The following is a 20,138-nucleotide window of genomic DNA, read 5'->3' as shown; positions in this document are numbered from 1 at the left end:
GGTGCAAGGTATAGTGGTCGGAGCGAAACAATACAAACTGAAAGCTTTCGCAGATGACTTAGTCTTGACAGTACAGGAGCCAGAATCTAGTACAAAAAGAGTTCTGGAACTTATCTTGGAGTTTGGTCGGGTGGCGGGATTTAAGCTAAACAAACAAAAAACTAAGGTTTTGGTCAAAAATCTGACACCTACAGAGATAGACGGGTACCAGAAAGAGACAGAGCTAAGTGTGGTTAAAAAAGTGAAATACCTGGGGGTATCCTTGTCCACTAAAAATTTAAACCTTTTCAAAGATAATTATGAAAAATGTTGGTTGGAAATTAAAAAAGACTTGGATATTTGGTCAAGATTGAAACTTACCTTGTCAGGCCGAATTGCAGCTATAAAGATGTGTGTTTTGCCAAAAATGTTATTCTTATTTCAAACCCTTCAGGTCGTGGACAGAATGGAATGTTTTGGAAAATGGCAGAAGGATATCTCTAAGTTTGTCTGGCAGGGCAAAAAGCCCCGAATAAAATTTAAAATACTAACTGACTCAAAAGAAAGAGGGGGGTTTGCCCTGCCGGATTTAAGGTTGTACTACGAAGCTGCAGCCTTCTGCTGGTTGAAGGATTGGTTTCTGTTGGAAAACACCGATGTCCTAGATCTGGAAGGGTTTGATAATGTGTATGGTTGGCATGCATACTTGTGGTATGACAAGGCGAAGGTTCACAAACTGTTTAAAAACCATATTGTCAGAAAATCAATTTTTGCCGTCTGGATGAAGTACAAGGACTTATTAGAAAGTAAGACCCCGAGGTGGTTATCACCAGTGGAAGCCAAGATTTCTAAAAAAAGGCCCAATATGGAGGCCTACTGGCCAAAATATTGGGAATTGATTGAAAGAGTTGGAGATAATTGGAAGCTCCAAAGCCAGGACAAACTAAAAAATAAGGTGCGAGATTGGTTACATTATGCTCAAATTCAAGAGGTATTTAAAATGGATAAAAAAGTGGGTTTTCAGTTGGAGAAATCGAAACTGGAGACGGAGTTACTAGAACCAAAGACTAAGGTACTTTCGAGGATGTATGACTTGCTGCTTAAATGGAACACACAGGATGAGACAGTTAAATCTGCTATGATAAAATGGGCACAGGATGTAGGACACAACATTATGTCTGAGGACTGGGAAAGGTTATGGAACACCGGTATGAAATTCACGGCATGTTGTGCCTTGAAAGAGAACATTATGAAAATGGTATACCGGTGGTACATGACCCCAGTCAAGTTGGCTAAAATATATCATCTTTCTGATAATAAGTGTTGGAAATGCAAGGAGGCAGAAGGGACATTCTTTCACCTCTGGTGGACCTGCCCGAAAGTAAAGGCCTTTTGGGAAATGATACATAATGAGCTGAAAAAGGTATTCAGATATACCTTTTCTAAGAAACCAGAGGCCTTTCTTCTGGGCATGGTGGACCGGAAGGTGCCAAAGAAGGATAGAACCTTGTTTATGTATGCAACCACAGCAGCAAGGATCCTTATTGCAAAGCTCTGGAAGACACCAGATTTACCCACACTGGAGGACTGGCAGACGCAGCTGATGGACTACATGGAGTTGGCAGAAATGACTGGCAGAATCCGAGATCTGAGCGAAGAAACAATGGAGGAAGACTGGAAAAAATTTAAGGACTATTTGCAAAAATACTATAAGTTGTTTGAATGTTAAGATTTGCACGATTAAGAAACGTCACGCTTCTGCAAATTATCTAAGTAAATGATAAAGTAAGTAATGATGAAAAAAAACGAGATAAATTAGAAACAAAATATTATGTTTATTTAAAGTCTTGAAAACAAATTACAAACTTTTGAAATTGGTAACATAATAAACTTAAAGGTACAATAAGATGTGAAACAAGATAATAAATTGCTGAACTGGTTAGAATAATGAAAGCAATGTTGAGAGGATGTGAGGAGGTCCAAAAGAAAGTGAATTTGATGATATTTAACTTTTGTTTTCTTTTTTCAACTTTTCTTCATATATATAAAAAAAAATGTTTCTTGTATGTTGCTATGTAAATTAATCTGTTAACTTATGGAAAGAAACGCAATAAAAAATTTTATAAAAAAAATAAATAAATAAAGTCATGCAGTTGGAGAGTATCTTCATCAAGCAGAAGACATAAAAGAGCTTTTCAGAGCTCTTTATCAGACTGGATGTTACACAAAACGGGGAGTGGAGGAAATAACAAAATTTGGTTCGGTATAGCGATAAAGTCTGCATTTAGTCTCAAACACAAGATCAGGACCACAGAATAGATTGGATTAGTTTCTACCAGCTTGTTGCAAATTGCTGATTATACCTACAATCCTGCAACAAAAAAAACAAAGGCTGACCTCCAACTTTTTAGAAACAAATTCCAGCAGTTACCCATGTTTCTGGTTAGGCAGTGAGCAGAACTAGAGTTGCATGGCAGTCTTTATATTAGGAAAGGCTGTGGATTTTGGCACTTATGGATCAATACAGCTACATTTGCGTTTCATTTTGCATTGTTATACTTAATAAATTATGTATCTGAATTGAGAGGAAAATATCTGCTTAAATATCTGAACATCAAAGAATCATCAGTATTGCTGATTATGAACTTACATTTACTTAGGAAAGACACAGATAATTAACTATCAGGTGTTTTTATTCAAAAATTAACATTAACCATATTAGTAGATTGCTGAATTTTGAAGTTATAAGAATCTTTTCAGTGTTATTTGGCAAGAAAGGTATTGGATTAAATGTGCCTGCTTATGGGGCTGTTTTCTTTGAAATTTTTGCCAATGATGCTTTGTATTATTGAAGCTTCCAACATTATCCATTAGGTGTACTGTTCTGCTCAACATAGTGAAGAATTTAATTTTAATCTAAGGTATCCCTGTACTTACAAGAATTTCAGTACAGTGGCACCTCGGTTTAAAAACAGCCCTGTTAACGAACTATTCGGTTTACGAACTCCGCAAAGCCAGTAGTGTTCCAGTTTGTGAACTTTATCTCGGTCTACGAACGGAAGCTGAATGGTGGAAGGGCACCGGCGGTGGAAGGCCTCATTAGGGAAAGTGCGCCTCGGTTTAAGAATGGCTTTGGTTTAAGAACGGACTTCCGGAATGGATTAAGTTCGTAAACCGAGGTACCACTGTACATTCAAACTACTCCCTTCAATATAAAATACATTTCTCATTCAGTTAACATACTGAATTTCCAGTTACTACAATGCACTTGGGACTACCATTGAAGACAGTCCAGAAACTGCCATCAGTTTAGAATGAGGTGGCTTGTATCTTGGGTTGTACCTGGAGTTGGTAGTATAGACCATACTATATTTTTTTCCAGATTCACTGGCTTTCAGTTTGTTTTGGGGGTTCGTTGAAGGCACTGGTTTTTATCTTTAAAGCCCTGAATGGTCTGGTATCAAAATTTTATCAGGAACCATCTTATTCTGTATGCATCTGTTCAAGATTTGAGTTTTGAGGCCAGAAGTGTATCTGGTGGGGTTGAGAGACAGAGGTGGCCTTTTCAGTTGTGGCACCTAAGCTATGGAATAGCCCCCACAGAGGGAGCTTCATCAGGTATTTAAAACTCATTTTTAATTTGTTTTCTTCATTATTAATTAGAATTATGGGGGGAGGACCCAATGAATTAATATTTGGCTCTTCCAGGGATCGCAAATTCATGTGTGAATATCTGTGCAAGGAATAGATAATGGAATTACTTTAAAATGAATTGGAAGCCCTTTTCATATTATCCCAGTGATTCTATGCTTATTTTGCCTTATAGTAATTCATTTTTTTACTGCGGCTGTAAAATCATAATGCAATTATGAAGCCATTAAAGAATCATCTCTTTGTAGTTTGTGCTTCATCTGATCCTGCTATTTAATTGAAAAATCAAAATGCACAATTTACTACCATTAATGATCTTTGATTGATATGGATTAATCAAAAAGGTTTAAATGACAGACATAACACAGCAGGCTTTTTCCTGAAATTTATCAAAGACTAGATTTCTGTACACCTCTGTATTTAAAATCCACAAGATAAGAAGTATCCTGGGGTTGCATTTGACAGTTAATTGGGTCCAGCATTTAAGACAAATAAAGCAATGCAGCTTTAATGAGCAAATATGCTAGTAAACACAACACAATACAAAGTTATGCCAAATTTTGTGATCCACTCTTAATACTGTATATCCTGTTTTCCAACAAGATGTCATTCGGCTCTGCATATTTTGAATCAAGCATGGCTAACTTATTTTGACCTGTGGTCTACATTCACCTTTGGCCCATCCTGAGGAGCCTTATGCCAGCAGTGTGTGTGGCCAAAAGTGGCTGTGGTTACTTCACACTATCACATGCAAACTCTGTCATGGACACAAAGGCAGAGGAGATACACAGGAACACAGACACACAGCCTCTCCACTCAGCTGATTCATGCAGATCAGCTGAGGAAGAGTGTGGTCACCCACTATCTGCTCATTAAATGCTGGGCTCTGCCCACTCCAATGCTGTGTCTAATTTATGTTTTGATTTTTGCTGCCAAAATCAGTTGGGTCATAGGTGGCCAGAAAAAATTTGCTTGGAAGCTGGGTCAGGCTCCTGAACCGGGAAGTTAGCTACCCCTTCTATATAAGATTAAAGATAATCATAGATTATTTTATATTGCTGTATTTAGGAAGTAGACTTCTGGCAGCACCATTTTGAGTTGGGTATAAGAACAGTGGCCAGCCAGAACACCACTGTAAATTGGCATATGACAAAGCTTTGTGCACGCTTTTGTTGCTCTTAGATTGCTAAATTAGAGGCCAGGTGGCATCTCTGAGGACCATGCTTGACTCAGGGGGTCTATAGTTGTTGAACTCTCCTGTATTGCTTAGATGTTGTTCATTTCCATAAATGGCATATGTTTGTAGGTACAAACATATATCCAGCCCTTATAAAAACGTTCTTTAGTTCATATGCAATGCTAAACTTCCCACCCAGCTTTTCCTACACCACCCATGACAAATATTTGATCATGCAACTAGTCCACCAACATATACAAAGAGGCTTAAGCAATTTTCTTTACCTTCATTTATTGGTTGTGTTTGTTGTAATTAGTTTTAGTGTTTATATTGTGTCTGTAAGTCACTTTGGCTCACCTTTGTACTTACAATAATAATAACAACATTGCTGTTGCTGTTGCTGGTTTTTTTTTTCCCCTGGACAAGCAAATGATAGATGGGGTGATAGAATCAACCAGGTAGTAGGTAAAACTGGAACAGAATATTCACAAAGCAGTTTAGTGGATTGTGAGACTTAAATGCTTAGGAAGCATCTGTGCATTAGAGAAAGAAGGCGCAAGATGTGGGACAAGACTCTGGAGCATCGCTTTGGACATTCAGTCGGTTGGAAAGAGGATTGTTGAAATTTCAGTTACATGGACCAGTCCTTAGCTTCTTCCTTCTGGTTCTGAGGCAGCTGCCTATAGTTTCATGTTCAGCCTGTGTTGGCACAGTACTGGGTACCACCATCTCGATGCAGTTTCAGACAGCAAGTATCCCTGCGTGCATATATGCAAACCACCCTTATGTAATAAATTGTAGCAAACAGGTCCTAGATTAGTCTTGCATGTTACCACCATATGTTTGGGCAAGAAAAGCACATCTCTTCCCCATTTTTCACAAACACATGGGGGCGTACAAGAAAAAGTTAGCTCTGTTATTTTTTTCCAACATGCTGGCTTCTGGTGGTGCAGGCAGCGAATATTCAAGTGCTTACATCAACTGTCTCAGCAAAATTAGACAGCTGTATTGGTAATCTTGCTCCAGTCTGTGTGCTGACAAGCAGTGCATGAGTAATGCAAGAGGCCTTTCCAATGTGACCCTCTTCCCGAGCAATAATGAACAACAACAAAAAATCTGCATTATCAGCTATTAGTATATGCCGGAATTAGGATCAAGAGGAGGAAAGATGAGCCCTTAAGTATATGTTTATTACATTTTGTACCAGCTGAGGTCAAGCTAAGTAAGGAAATAGTACCTTGCCAATATTTGGTATGCTTTAATGTTTTAGATTGGTTTGGACTCTGTTCCCTTCTAGGAAGAGGCATTTAAAGCTTAGTGAATTTATTGTGCCTTATACAGCAGGCTATATGACCTGTAAAAATATTTCCATTTAAATTACAGTTTGGATGAACAGATAAGTGCATTAAAGAGTGATCTTTCATGCTCTGTTTCAAAGGTAATGAAAATATTACTTTGAAATAGAAACCCATTTACCTGCAGAGGCGTTCATTACCAGCAGTAATCTCAAGATTAATAGTCAATAGATATTGGCGATTGTGAATAAACCCTGCCATCTTTTAAACATCCAAATACACGTAAAGGAAGAGTGAGTGACTTCATTGCCATGTACTTCTCTGTTGTGCTTGGTTTTTAGCAAAAAGGCACAATGTAGCTGTGGTAGATGGGTCTTTTTGAGCTTTATTTATGCTGAAAAATCAGCTCTGACTATACTTCTAACTATAATCAGCAAGAGATTACCTGGTAAGAGAAGGCAATGCATAAAACATCAGCACTCAACAAGAAGGTGAAGTAGAAGCAAAAGGCCTTCTGCTCATGAACATGAAAGTCCTCAAGGAAAAGCTCTCCGATTCACAAACACCATGTTGTGTAATTATTCACTCATGTAAGGTGAGCTACAGGTGCATGTAGGATTCATTGACTAGAATTTTAATGGCAGATTTCTTAAATTGGTTGGACATTTTCACTAATACTTAGACTCTGAATCTGAATGCTGTACTGCTGTCATTTCAAGAGGGAGGCTGAGATGGGTTTTAAATTTTAATCCCCAAACAAATCCAGCAGGCTCAGGGATGACACCTTAGGATGTGAGAAATTGACATATCCCATGACACTGAAATAAACAAAGGTTAAGATCATAAACTGGATCCCAAGGATAATCCCTTACTCAACTGAACACCCAAATAGGCCCATGCCTTCTGATTTATTTAACAGAGGGGAAATGGGAACTTGCTGCTTCAGGACCAGAAGGAAAGAAGGAAGGGGTCTATATGTTAGAGGATAAAAGAGTAGCTATATTTTTATTTATTTATTATTATTAAGATGCTCTCTGCTTTACATCAATTTCTGGGAAGAGATACAGTAAAGGGAATTACTCAGGGACTTGAACATACCTTAAATAGAAGAGGATATGCTTTATCTGAGGCCTGCTGCAGACTCAGTTCCTGGCATCTCCTGTTAGGTAGCAGGTGATGGAAAAAACATCTGTCTAAGACTCTGGAAAGCAGCTGCTTGTTGGAATAGACAATACTGGGCTAGGTGAGCACAAAGTATGTGACCTTCTATAAGGCAGCTTCCTATGGTTATTAAGCAAGTGGCATAGATATGCTTGCAAGAGTGTTGTTTTGTAGGATCCTTATTCAGAAATGATGACAATGTCAGGCCAGTCTCAGGATGGGCATCAAAGAGACATTGTTATGTCCTCAGGTACTAACCTGTTTTTGTTGGTTTGTTTGAGAGCCATACAATATGGAGGCAGAATTTACCATGAATTCTCATTTTGTCTCCACTGCCACCACCTCTGGTGAAACTTTATTCTCACTTTTTCTAAACACAATTTGAGTATTTGTGCTTCTTAATTTTTTATAATGAAGGGTATCCACAACTCAAGAGTTGCTCAACGTGACCCTTTCCTGCTGCCACCCATTCCCTTAGAATGCCTTTGAAATTACCTAGTACAGACATAGGCAAACTCCGGCCCTCCAGATGTTTGGGACTACAATTCCCATCGTCCCTGACCACTGGTCCTGTTAGCTAGGGATGATGGGAACTGTAGTCCCAAACATCTGGAGGGCCAAAGTTTGCCTATGCCTGTCCTAGTAGCTTGATATAGTCAGGTGTGACATGAACAGCAGCACTAGAGATGGGATGGAACTATTAACTAGAATTGTTTACAAGGGGATCCTGATACATTGCAGTTTTGTACAGTGGTGCCTCGCAAGACGAAATTAATTCGTTCCACAAGTTTTTTGTCTAGTGAATTTTTCGTCTTGCGAAGCACGAAATCCCATAGGAATGCATTGAAATTCAATTAATGCGTTCCTATGGTCAAAAAAGTCCAAACAAAGCCAAATTTGGTACAACAAGAGTTTATTAAGTGCTCTTTAAAGTCACACATACTGTAAAGAGCATTTCAAAAAATGAAGGAACAATAAATTAAGTTTCTAAACATGACAGAAAAACATTTAAAAATCAACAAAGTGTACAGTACATTTTCTAAGACTCTGGGGGACAACTCGAAGAAGGTTCCTCTTCCACTCTTTGCTTCTTGCTGAAAAACCTGTCCATGGTCTGCTGCTTCATCCGCCTTTTCAGCACCTCCCTGAAAGGCGTCATGACCCTCGTATCAAAAGTGTTCACAATGTCATGTGCCACGTGCTTGTCAGGGTGGTGCCGCTGTGCAAAAGCCTGCACATCCTTCCAATTCAGGCAAATGTCCCTCAGTTCTTTGGAGGACAGCCATTCCTCAGTTGCTTCCTCCTCTTCCAGCGAGGCCTGCTCCTGTGCAGCCTCTGCCTGCAATTCGACCAGCTCCTGGGTGGTCAGCTCGTGGTCGTGCTCCTCCACCAGCTCGCTGATGTCCTCCTCTGTGACCTCCAGGCCCATGGTCCTCCCCAAGGCAACAATGTCCTGCACCACTGTTGACTCTGGTGCATCAGAGTCACTTGGTGCCACACAGTCTGGCCACAGGCTGCGCCAAGCGCAATTCAAATTTCTCTGGCTGATCCCGTTCCAGGCCGTGGTGATCATCTTCAAGCAGGTGACGATGTTGAAGTGGTCCTTCCAGAATTCCCGCAGGGTGATGGTGGTGCAGTCAGTCACCTTGAAGCATCGCCTGAAAAGCTCCTTGGTGTAGAGTTTTTTGAAATTGGCGATGACCTGCTGATCCATCGGCTGGAGCAGTGGCGTGGTGTTAGGCGGCAGGAACATGATGCTGATGAAGCTGAACTCCTCCAACAAGTCCTCCTCAAGGCCTTTAGGATGAACAGGAGCATTGTCCATCAGAAGCAAAGCCTTCAGCGGCAGGTCGTTGTCCAGCAGGTACTGTTTGACAGCAGGGCCAAAAGCAAGATTGACCCAGTCCACAAACAGCACACGTGTGACCCAAGCCTTACTGTTGGATCGCCACATGACACTCAGCTGCTCCTTGTCGACCTTGTGTTTCTTGAAGGCCCGTGGGTTCTCCAAGTGGTACACCAGCAGGGGCTTGATCTTCAGGTCGCCGCTTGCGTTGGCACAGAAGAGCAGGGTCAGACGGTCCTTCATGGGCTTGTGGCCAGGCAACTTGGCCTCCTCCTGTGTGATGAAAGTCCTTTTGGAAAGTCCAAAACAGCCCAGTCTCGTCGCAGTTGAAGACCTGCTGTGGAACGTAGCCCTCCGTCCTCACAACCTCCAGGAACTCCGCTGCAAAGTCTTCAGCCGCAGAAACATCAGAACTGGCAGCCTCTCCATGCCTGACCACGCTGTGGATTCCAGATCTTGTCTTGAACCGGTCAAACCAGCCTCTGCTTGCCTTGAAGACTTCTGGCTCGCCTGAGGTCCCTGGCTGTTCCCGGACGAGGTCTGCGTGCAAGGCTTTGGCCTTCTCACAAATGACGGCCTCAGTCACTGTGTCCCCTGCACGCTGCTTCTCTTCTAACCAGATGAGCAGCAACTTCTCCACCTCCTCCAGAACAGCTGGGCGGTTCTTCATGATCCTGGTGACTCCCTTGGTTGCATCAGTCGCAAGGATCTTCTCCCTCATCTTCAGGATGGTCCCGATGGTCGATGGATTCCTCCCATACTCCCTGGCGAGGTCTGTCACACGCATTCCACCGCCGTGCTTCCGGATGATCTCCTTCTTCATTTCCAGCGTAACCTTCGCCTTCTTCCCCTCGCCGGCCTCTGCAGCAGCAGTCTTCTTGGGTCCCATGGCAGCACAGCTCCTACCTTCGTAACTCCCCCCCCCCAAAAAAAAACAGTGCTTCACATCCAAAAAATTCAAAAGCACCCAGCCACCCACCACACAGAAATTCAAACCCAGAACCAAGTCCTTGAATTCCAAACACCCCAACCCAAAATCCAAAACCCCCCAAAAAAGTTTTAAAAGTTTAACTTAGCGAATGGCTGCAAAAGAAGTTTTGGAAAAGCTTCAAAAATCACCAAAGTCTTCAAAAACCTCAACTATTCCCCCAGCCACCCACCACACAGAAATTGCAAACCCCTCCCCAACTGTTCCCCCAGCCCCTCCCCAACCGTTGCAAACCCCTCCCCAACTGGTCCCCCAGCCACCCACCACACAGAAATTCAAATCCAGAATTTTTTTTAAAAAACAGCAGAGTGGCCCAATGGTCACAGAAAATCATAAAAGTTCAGAAAAAAACCACACAAGCTTCCAGATTCTTGCAAACCCCTCCTCAACTGTTCCCCCTGCCACCCACCACACAGAAATTCAAATCCAGAATTTTTTTAAAAAAACAGCAGAGTGGCCCAATGGTCACAAAAAATCATAAAAATGCAGGAAAAAACCACACAAGCTTCTAGATTCTTGCAAACCCCTCCTCAACTGTTCCCCCAGCTACCCACCACACAGAAATTCAAACCCAGAATTTTTTTTTTTTTAAAAAATGAGTGGCCCAATGGTCACAAAAAATCATAAAAATGCAGGAAAAACACACACAAGCTTCCAGATTCTTGCAAACCCCTCCCCAACACCAAGTCCTTGAATTCCAAACACCCCAACCCAAAATCCAAAAACCCCAAAAAAAGTTTTAGAAGTTTAACTTACCAAATGGCTGCAAAAGAAGTTTTGGGAAAGCTTCAAAAATCACAAAAGTCTTCAAAAACCTCAAAAAAGGCTACCACACCGTGGGCTATGAGTTGCTCCTCGAAGTCAAGTCGCAACTTCACCTCTTCAAGCAATGCACCCTGGGTATTAACGGTTTTAAGAAAAAGGAAACAAACTTGCAAGATGTTTTTGTCTTGCGAAGCAAGCCCATAGGGAAATTCGTCTTGCGAAGCAGCTCAAAAAACGCAAAACCCTTTCGTCTAGCGAGTTTTTCGTCTTGCAAGGCATTCGTCTTGCGGGGCACCGCTGTATGCCCTTGATGACAGTTTCTAAAGACTTGAGAGACCCTCTTGCTGACAATGGCCTTTAAAAGGCTCATTTCTCTGGCCAAATTCCCTAAGCCTCTGTCCCAGTCAAATTCACTTACAATCTGCTCCAGCTGCTTCTAAAACATGCTTGCATAACCTTCTGGTAAAACCTTTAGTTACAGCGGTACCTCAGGTTAAGAACTTAATTCATTCTGGAAGTCCATTCTTAACCTGAAACTGTTCTTAACCTGAGCTACCACTTTAGCTAATGGGGCCTCCTGTTGCCACCACACCACCATGCAATTTCTGTTCTCATCCTGAAGCAAAGTTCTTAACCTGAGGTACTATTTCTGGGTTAGCGGAGTCTGTAATCTGAAGCACCTGTAACCCGAGGTACCACTGTAGTTATTTTAAACTGTTTCATGTTGTGTTTTAACGTTGCAAACCCACCCTGGACCTTAGGGTGAAGACTGCATTATAAATAACAACAAAAACAAAAACAACCCAGTCACTGTCTCCCTTTTTACTATCTTCTCCAGCACAGTACTGTTAATGCACACTGGGGATGGATCGCTTAATATTCAGCTCTGTGCTTGTCTACTTTCACTTCAGCCTTCTCTGCTCTTGCCTCACACCTCCGTCATCTGCTAACTTTCCCAACTGACAGTAAACTCCCAATTGACAGTCCTAAATGACAGTTAACTGCCTATCTTTCACCGACTAGAACCTTCAGCTGCAGCATGCTGTTTCCCAGACCAATCAAAAATGAATTTATCTGATCCAGGCCCTGGCTATAAATATTAAAAGCAGCCTTCTTTCTCTCCCCTTTCTGAATCTTATCACCAAGCAGTTGCTGATAAACAGGCCTGCAACATAGTAATAGTGCAAGGCCTCAAACTTGGGCAGTTAGCCCTCTGGCAGCAATGAGGTTGCAATACAGTGGTGCCCCGCAAGACGAATGCCTCACAAGACGGAAAACCCGCTAGACGAAAGGGTTTTCCGTTTTTGAGCTGCTTCGCAAGACGATTTCCCCTATGGGCTTGCTTTGCAAGACGAAAACGTCTTGCGAGTGTTCTGATTTTTTTCGCTCCCCCCCCTTTTTCTAAGCCGCTAAGCCGCTAATAGCCTTTTAGCCGCTAATCCGCTAAGCCTTTAATAGCCGCTAAGCCTTTAATAGCCGCTAAACCACTAATAGCGCTAATTCGCAAGACGAAAAAACCGCTAGATGAAGAGACTCGCGGAACGGATTAATTTCGTCTTGCGAGGCACCACTGTAAATCTTTTAGAAAGCACAAAACGCAGACAGACATATACACAACCTTTCTCCATGCCCTCCTATGTAATGGAAAGTGCATTTGAGTCAGGTATGAAGAATGCATGGTGAAATTTACTCTTGTCCTGGAACTGGAAACGGTGATACTGCTAGGTGCACTAATAGTGTAAGTTCAGACTAATAAGCTCTGTCCTCTGTCTGCTGCAGCCGTGATAACAAACATGGCGCCCTCTTGATGTTGTTGGACTTCAGCTCCCATCAGCCCCAGCCAGCATGTCCAATGGTCAGGGATAATGGAAGTTGTAGTCCAAAGCATATTGCCTATTCCTGGGGCTTTAAGTTTCCATAAAGTGAGAGGTCAGACCAAAAATAATATTTCTCCCTTTGCTTTCCCTTGGTTGCTATCAAGTAACTACCAAGTAACACAAATGTGCATGCAGGTTGTTGGTAGTGAGAGGCAGAAAGAACAAAGGTAACTCACTGAAATATTTGAAGAGGGTCAACTTTACGATCTTCCTCACACCTAAACAAAGGCTTTTCCAACAGGTTGGCCTCCAGTTTGAGAATTAATTGTCTAGAGACTCCCCAACCAGGTGCCCTCTATAGGTTTTAGACTCTATAGGTTTTTAAATCTGCATGACAGATGTTCTGGGATGATCCAAAATATCTGAAAGGCTCGAGGTTTTGGAAGGCTGGTCAAGAATTGGGATTCTTAAATCCGAACCACGTTGCCTTTAGTGATAAACAGTATATATGATAAATTGATATTCTGCCTTTAGCATGGCCATAACATTTGGTAGTAGCACAGTTTGACACACTTACCCTATGCAAGATGCCTTTACTCACAAGTAAATGCTATTGATGTCAAAGAGGCATATTCACAAATATTACATCCTTAAAAAATTGTGTGGCGGGGGTAGTGAAGCCAGTAACGGTGAACTATGCAGTGAAATATTGGGCCTGTTGAATTTTAACAGCAGTAAATTTAGCTCTGGCACAGCTGGTTCATTTATGCTTATGATTCCTTATGATTCCTTACTACTTCATGACCTGAAGCTTAAATACTTGAATGGGCCCCACTAAAAACTTTTGTGTTTGAGGCATATGAGGATATAAGGAATTTCCATCTGTTACTGGGCCTCACTAAATGCTTTAGTCATCATGTGATAATCAAGCTGTATCTTGCCTCATTTTACCTCACATTTCCCTGTAACTCTGGACTGGTTTGCCCAGGTAAAATAAAAGACATCCTGTTAAAGGCAGATAGAAAGATCACATCACAGCCTGTCAGTTTCAGTAAAAGACACCTTTTTTAATGTCTGGCTGTCCTAAATTTGACCTTGTCATTTTATGCCCTAGTGGGCATTTACTATTGTTAGCTTCTTAAACCAGGGCAGAGACAAATATAAAAGCACGAGGAACTATTCTGTAAATCACAGTAGGCAGGAAACAAACATTTATAAAGCACAAAATGCACAAACCTTAGTAATAATTAGTTCATATAAAGCAGCAATTGTCTGTGGCCCTCCACTCAGGCAGTAGGTGGATCTTGGAACTGCTCAAGTGCTGAAGACTGATTATAGCAGTTATGGTAGGAATTATCCCATGATAGAAAAAAATAGATCAGATATGTTTTAAATGTGTCCCTGTGTGTGTCTGTGCATGCATGCATGTACAATGTGAAGTGTTCTGCTCAGAGAGCACAGCAGAGCCCTAATCAAATCATTACTGAAACCATTGGTATTTGCACTCACCCTGCTTTCTGCAGAAGCATATTAAAAGTGTGGCACCCTTTGTGACGGGAGTATATTATCATTATTTTATTGATTGGTTGATTGATTGATTGATTGATTGATTTATACATACATACATACATACATACATACCCCACCCATCCGGCCGGGCCTCTTCAGCCACTCTTGGTGGCCCCCCAACAGAATATCAAAAACACAATAAAACATTAAACATTAAAAACTTCCCTAAACAGTGCTGCCTTCAGATGTCTTCTAAAAGTCAGGTCGTTGTTTCTTTCCTTGACATCTGATGGGAGGGCATTCCACAGGGCAGGCACCACTACCGAGAAGGCCCTCTGTCTGGTTCCCTGTAACCACACTTCTCACAGTGAGGGTACCGCCAGAAGGCCCCTGGAGCTGGACCTCAGTGTCCAGGCTGGACAATGGGGGTGGAGACGTTACTTCAGGTACACTAGGCCGAGGCCATTTAGGACTTGAAAGGTCAGCACCAACACTTTGAATTGTGCTTGGAAATTGTACTGAGAGCCAATGTAAGTCTTTCAGGATCGGTGTTATAGAGTGAGGGAATGATCTCCTCCCATGAAATACTGGAAGGAAGAATTGCAACAGATACAGTGGAACCTCGGGTCGCAAACATGAGCCATGTGGGAGGCATGTTCACAGTCCGCAGCGTTTGCAACCCTCAGTGCCACATCTGCGCACATGCGGATGCGATTCAGCACTTCTGCGCATGCACAAAGTGTGATTTAGTGCTTCTGCACATGCACGAGCACCGAAACCTGGAAGTAACCCATTCCGGTGCTTCCGGGTTTCAGTGCGTCCGTAACCTGAAAACGCATAACCCAAAACGTCTGTAACCCGAGGTACCACTGTATGTGGTCATGTCTTCAGCCAATTATGCAAGGCAATAAGAAGAAAACAGCAATGGGGAATGGGGGGGGGGGAGCAGATGAAGCAAGAGTCAGTGTATATTATGAGAATGTGCAGTAATGATGTAGCGTACACATTAAATCTTCAGTAAGTCACATTTTCAGTAATTTAATACTAAGAATATATATAGTGCGGCAGCAAAGTGTGCAAGAAATTGCTTCATGCAGATCTTGTTTGTACAGTATGCCAAGATCGAACATGGTTTACCATGGGCAGACAAACATGCAGGCACCCAGGATAGGAAATTATGGCTGCTTTGCTCCTCCATCGGTTGTTCTGCCGCTGTGCTGTACTGACCTAAACAGTAGGTTGGCTTAAAATGCCCTACTAGCCCAGATCAACTGTAAAACCATAGGGCAAGCTCTGCACTCAGCGCATGGTTTGCTGGAGAGACCTGACTCGCCCTGTGGCTTGTGCAAAGGGCAGTATATTCATTAATTAAATATCTAAATAACCATCAGCCCAAGTTCGGATAGCATACCTTACCAAACCATGTCTTAGCTCTGCACTGCAGCAATATGACTACAGGAGGAGCAAAGCGCCAGGCCAGTAATTACCTTAGTGTCTCTACAATGATCACGAAGTAGGTAAGTATAATTATCCACATTCTGCAAATTGTGTGTGTGTGTGCATGCGCATGAAAGTGAGGGAGGTACAGAGACTGGTTTTCCTAAGACTGACCATTCTAAGTGAATTCAGAGAGAGGTTTAGAACTGGGAGGCTCCTATATTCTACTATATATGTCTTAGCTCGTTTCAGGAGATTCTGGAGCACATTCTACAGCATACACTCTTCGTTCAGGACATTGTCTAAACATGCAGGTACCATTACTAAGGTTCTCATTCATGAATATTCTGAGGATCCTTAATACCATTCTGAGGAACTGCAGGTTTTGCTGGAACACAGTTTGAGAAGCTTAGAATTAGAAGCTTTTAAAATTAATAATAAAATCCTGTGCGCTGTATCTTTGACCATTGTGGTTTGAGTTGTGGCTGAAGAAGAAGCCTGGCTTATAAATGACTGTAATATTTCTGTCTCATTCAGATATATAGCATTTTTGCAGAGCAATGTACGCAGGTGAAGAAAACTGTTTTTATTAGAGTGGCCGAGGCAATCTCAAGAAGGTCAAGGCGATAAATAATTGTCAAAAACTCTGTAGGTACACAGAAAGTTTCTTGCTTACTAAGAGGTAGTGAAAAAGATCAAACTCCTTTGTCCCCAGAGAGAATTCATTACTTTGAGCTGATGAGTTAGATTTGCACTTTGATTTAGGGATCATATTTTACAGAGGACAGCATCTGCTTGGCATTATAGATGGTACCAGTTAGCGGAAGGTTGTGTTGAATGACAATCACTGGTGCTAGTGTGGGATAGCTTTTAATATTTGATGTATTATAGTATTTTAATATTCTTTTGGAAGCCGCCCAGAGTGGCTGGGGAGGCCCAGCCAGATGGGCGGGGTATAAATAATAAATTATTATTATTATTATTATTATTATTATTATTATTATTATTATTATTATTATTATTATTATTATAGTATAGCAGCATGGAGCCGAGTTCAAATCATTGCTTAGCTGCTCCCTGAATTCCTGCTAGAATATTTTCAACATTTTTATCTGATTTTAATGATATTATGCCGGACTGACTGTTTTTAATTGTTGTTGTATTGTTATGGATTCCTGCTGCTGTTCAGTTGGGATCCATGATATATTTTAAATGTTATGTATTTTGTGTTTTGATATCTTATGAGGAACAGGCCTTAAAAGCCCTAAAAGCCAGCCTAAAAATACATTAAAACTGAGTGACTCTTTCTCTGCACCCATCTAACATGGAGAGTGCACATGATCAGTATACATGCCCGATAGGGCAGTATATGCAAAAGAAACATTCCGGGTGTGGGCTTCTCATTCCTCCAGTCTATTGTGGTGTGCATCATCAAGGGAAGGTGATAGTCTAGGAAGGTTTAGTCTAGCAGGATTGAAATTCTGAAGTAGACTAGAAATTTAAGGGAAAGCTAATGTCAGGACCTTGGACAAGGACCAAGGGGCTGTTTCTGAACTACAGCTGAGGCAACAAAAGCAGCTGGCAGAGCTTTATAGTGTGGAATGAATAGTTTATACAAAAGACCTGCCCCCTAAATACTGCATCTGGTCAGCTAATAGGCCCGTATCTTTTTCTGCAGCCATCTGCATTTTCCAGGCAGTGTGATTTCAAACTTTAGGGACTTATTTGTGGAAAGCTTATTGGTTCTTTCATTATTCCTTAAGGAGTCTGGCTGAGTCATCAGAGTCCAGTAGTAGAGGTGCCCCCTTTGTTGTTCAGGGGACAAGTTGTGGCTTCCAGTGCCAGAAGATTGACATGGCAAGGACTGGTGGATTCACCTTCAATCCTCAAGTCTACTGTTGTACGAGGACTTTGCATCTGAGGAATCATAGAACTGTAGAGTTGTAAGGGGCTCTGAGGGTCCTCTAGTCCAACTGCCTGCAGTGCAGGAATCTCAGCTAGATCATACATGGCAGATGGCCGTAACTTCACCCAGTTCACATTTACCAACTTCCTCACAAGAATATAATGGAAGACTTTGTCAAAAGCCTTACTGAAATCAAGATACACTATTTCTACAGAATACCCCCTTTCCACCAAGCTTGGGCTTCAACTCTCTCCTTGCATTGTTGGACAATGTTTTCCCTTTGGGTAAAGACAGGCAAAGTAGGTGTTGAGCAGTTCTCTCTGTATCCCAATAGCATTTCTCCAACTTCTGCATGCAAGGGACTTAATGCTTATTCTTCCTCTCGCTTCCACTGATTTCAGTGGGATTCTTTTTCATGTCAGATATTGAAGACTAGGGCCCATCTCTATTCATTGACTATGTGTAAAACACAAATGTCAGCACACAGTATTTTTGAGAGGTGGAATGCAACTTAACTAAGATGAAGCCTCAGCAAGATTTATCTCTTATTCCATAGCAGTTGTTGCAAAATAAATCTGCTTTTTGGCATAAATATGTTATAGTATTGCAGTAACGATTCTACTGGTAATGATAAAACATCTACTCTTATTTTACAGCCAGGAGATGTAGGAAATGGATATCTCCCAAAATATCCTTCTCAGCAAAAAAACTGTTCTTGTTTTCTATTTTACGCTGCCCTGTGGAGGAAAGGAGTATGGTTCTCTTACTGATGCAGGCTTGATGATGTTGGTGATGGTGATTAATACATTTATACCAGCCTGATGTTGTTGTTTTTATTAATTATGATGTTAGACCTATGATGTGTTTTCTGTAAGACACTTTACTTGCTTTAATAAAGAAAAAAGGAGAAAATACATTTATGAATTGCTTCCCATGAGGCACCCCAAAATGATTTATAATATAGTAACATATATAAAACAGTCACATATAAAACAATTAAAATGATTGCATATATAAAAACGTTTTTTTAAAAAACAAACAAACCCAAGTATGAATATTTTTTAAAAAACCAGTTTAAAACAACAGCACATACGTCAAATCAATTTGGATCAAGGAGAGATACCAACAGAGATAAAGATTTTAGAAGGCTTGTTGAAAGAAAAACATCTTTAGCAGGCATCAAAAAGACAGCAGAGAATGTGCCTTCTGACATAAAGGGACGGAGGGAGTGGAACCTGTTCAAAAATGTATTCCACCAAATCTAAAGAAATCCTGGGCTAATTGAAGTGGACTTATTTGCCTTACACCTCATCAACCAAATTTTGAGGTTCTTCTCCAGATGCTACCACCCATGGGCAGAGGCCACAGATGCCCTCCACACCAACTGGCTCAAAGGACTTATTTTTGCATTCCCTCCCACACTCCTCTAGCAAGGACCCTCAAGAAGGTATGGGAGGAACACAACAAAGTAGTAATGGTAGCTCCTTGCAGGCCAAGGAACCCTAGTTTTCTGAGATAACATGCATTGCAACAGAACCCCCTTGGCGTCTCCTGGTGTCCCCAAGACCTCCTCACACAAGGTCACTCACCCAGAATGGCTCAATCTGACTGCATGGCAATTTAAAAAAGATGCTTCTTAAAATCAGGTCTGTCCCCCAACATAGTGGGGACCATCCTATTGCCATTACAACCATCTACTTTTTGGCTGTACCAAAGCACCTGGACAGTCATCCTTCAATGGTGCAAGTGTAACAACAGGGGTCATCAAATGCCAACAGTGCCCTTCAGCTCTCTATATTGGAAAAACAGGCCAAACCCTAAGCCAAAGGATAAATGGACATAAATCTGATATCAGGAATCACAAGACAGAGAAACCAGTAGGAGAACACTTCAATCTCCCAGGACATTCTATACAAGATCTCAAAGTAGCTGTCTTATTACAAGAGAATTTCAGAAATAGACTGGAAAGAGAAGTTGCTGAATTGCAACTTATTACCAAATTTAAAACCATGAAGAGACCTGGTCTGAATAGAGACATCGGATTCTTATCTCATTATAAATGATAAAGCTATTTTTAGCCATCTCACCCCTTGCTTTTTCCTGTAAGACCAATTGCAGTCGTTAACAGTCATCAACAGGTTTACCACACCTATCAGCCAATCACCCATTCCCACCACCCTTCTGAGTAACACCCCTCCCCACCCTCCCACTATATATAAGGGTCTGGTGACTTCTGTTTCAGTGTATCTGAAGAAGTGTGCTTGCACCTGAAAGCTCATACCAATAACAAACTTGGTTAGTCTCTAAGGTGCTAATGGAGGGAATTTTTCTATTTTGTTTCGTACAGGTGTTCAGACAAGGCAAGCCTCCAAGACCATGACTTGCTAAGTGGCTGGGATGTCTTAAAGTGCAGGATTATCAATTACCACACCTTAGCAACACACTGTACATACCTCTGAGCTATTGCATCTCTCTTTATGGCTTTCCTCTTAGCTTGGCAAAATGGCAAGTCATAGCTGCTTTCAGGACCACCAACAATAAATGTCCCCAGGAGGTGACTAAGTTTCTTTCTCAAGCCAGGGGTGGTGTTAATCTCCACTTAAGTCC

The 20,138-nt window shown here is 41.5% G+C and overlaps 2 protein-coding genes and 1 long non-coding RNA gene across 8 annotated transcripts in view; 2 read left to right on the top strand and 1 right to left on the bottom strand.

The window, feature by feature from the left end:
• GRIA4 (glutamate ionotropic receptor AMPA type subunit 4) overlaps window positions 1–20,138 on the top strand; it is a 229,393-nt gene that overhangs the window by 31,526 nt on the left and 177,729 nt on the right. The gene's annotated exons all lie outside the window — the stretch shown is intronic.
• The window catches only part of GUCY1A2 (guanylate cyclase 1 soluble subunit alpha 2), a 503,968-nt gene continuing 494,870 nt past the window's right edge, over window positions 11,041–20,138 (bottom strand). Inside the window, exon 9 of the transcript XR_014008981.1 lies at window positions 11,041–11,159. The gene's annotated coding sequence lies outside the window, so the exon portion shown is untranslated. The remainder of the gene's footprint in view (window positions 11,160–20,138) is intronic.
• LOC308588996 lies at window positions 12,442–18,423 on the top strand. Its single transcript, XR_014009007.1, has 3 exons — window positions 12,442–12,600; window positions 16,163–16,273; window positions 18,188–18,423. It is a non-coding gene; the product is annotated as an uncharacterized lncRNA (long non-coding RNA).

The sequence above is a fragment of the Podarcis bocagei genome (genome assembly GCF_964188305.1).
Source record: "Podarcis bocagei genome assembly, chromosome: 6".
Taxonomy (NCBI): domain Eukaryota; kingdom Metazoa; phylum Chordata; class Lepidosauria; order Squamata; family Lacertidae; genus Podarcis; species Podarcis bocagei.
Note: the sequence above shows the minus strand (reverse complement) of the source record. Positions and strands in the feature narration are given on the sequence as shown.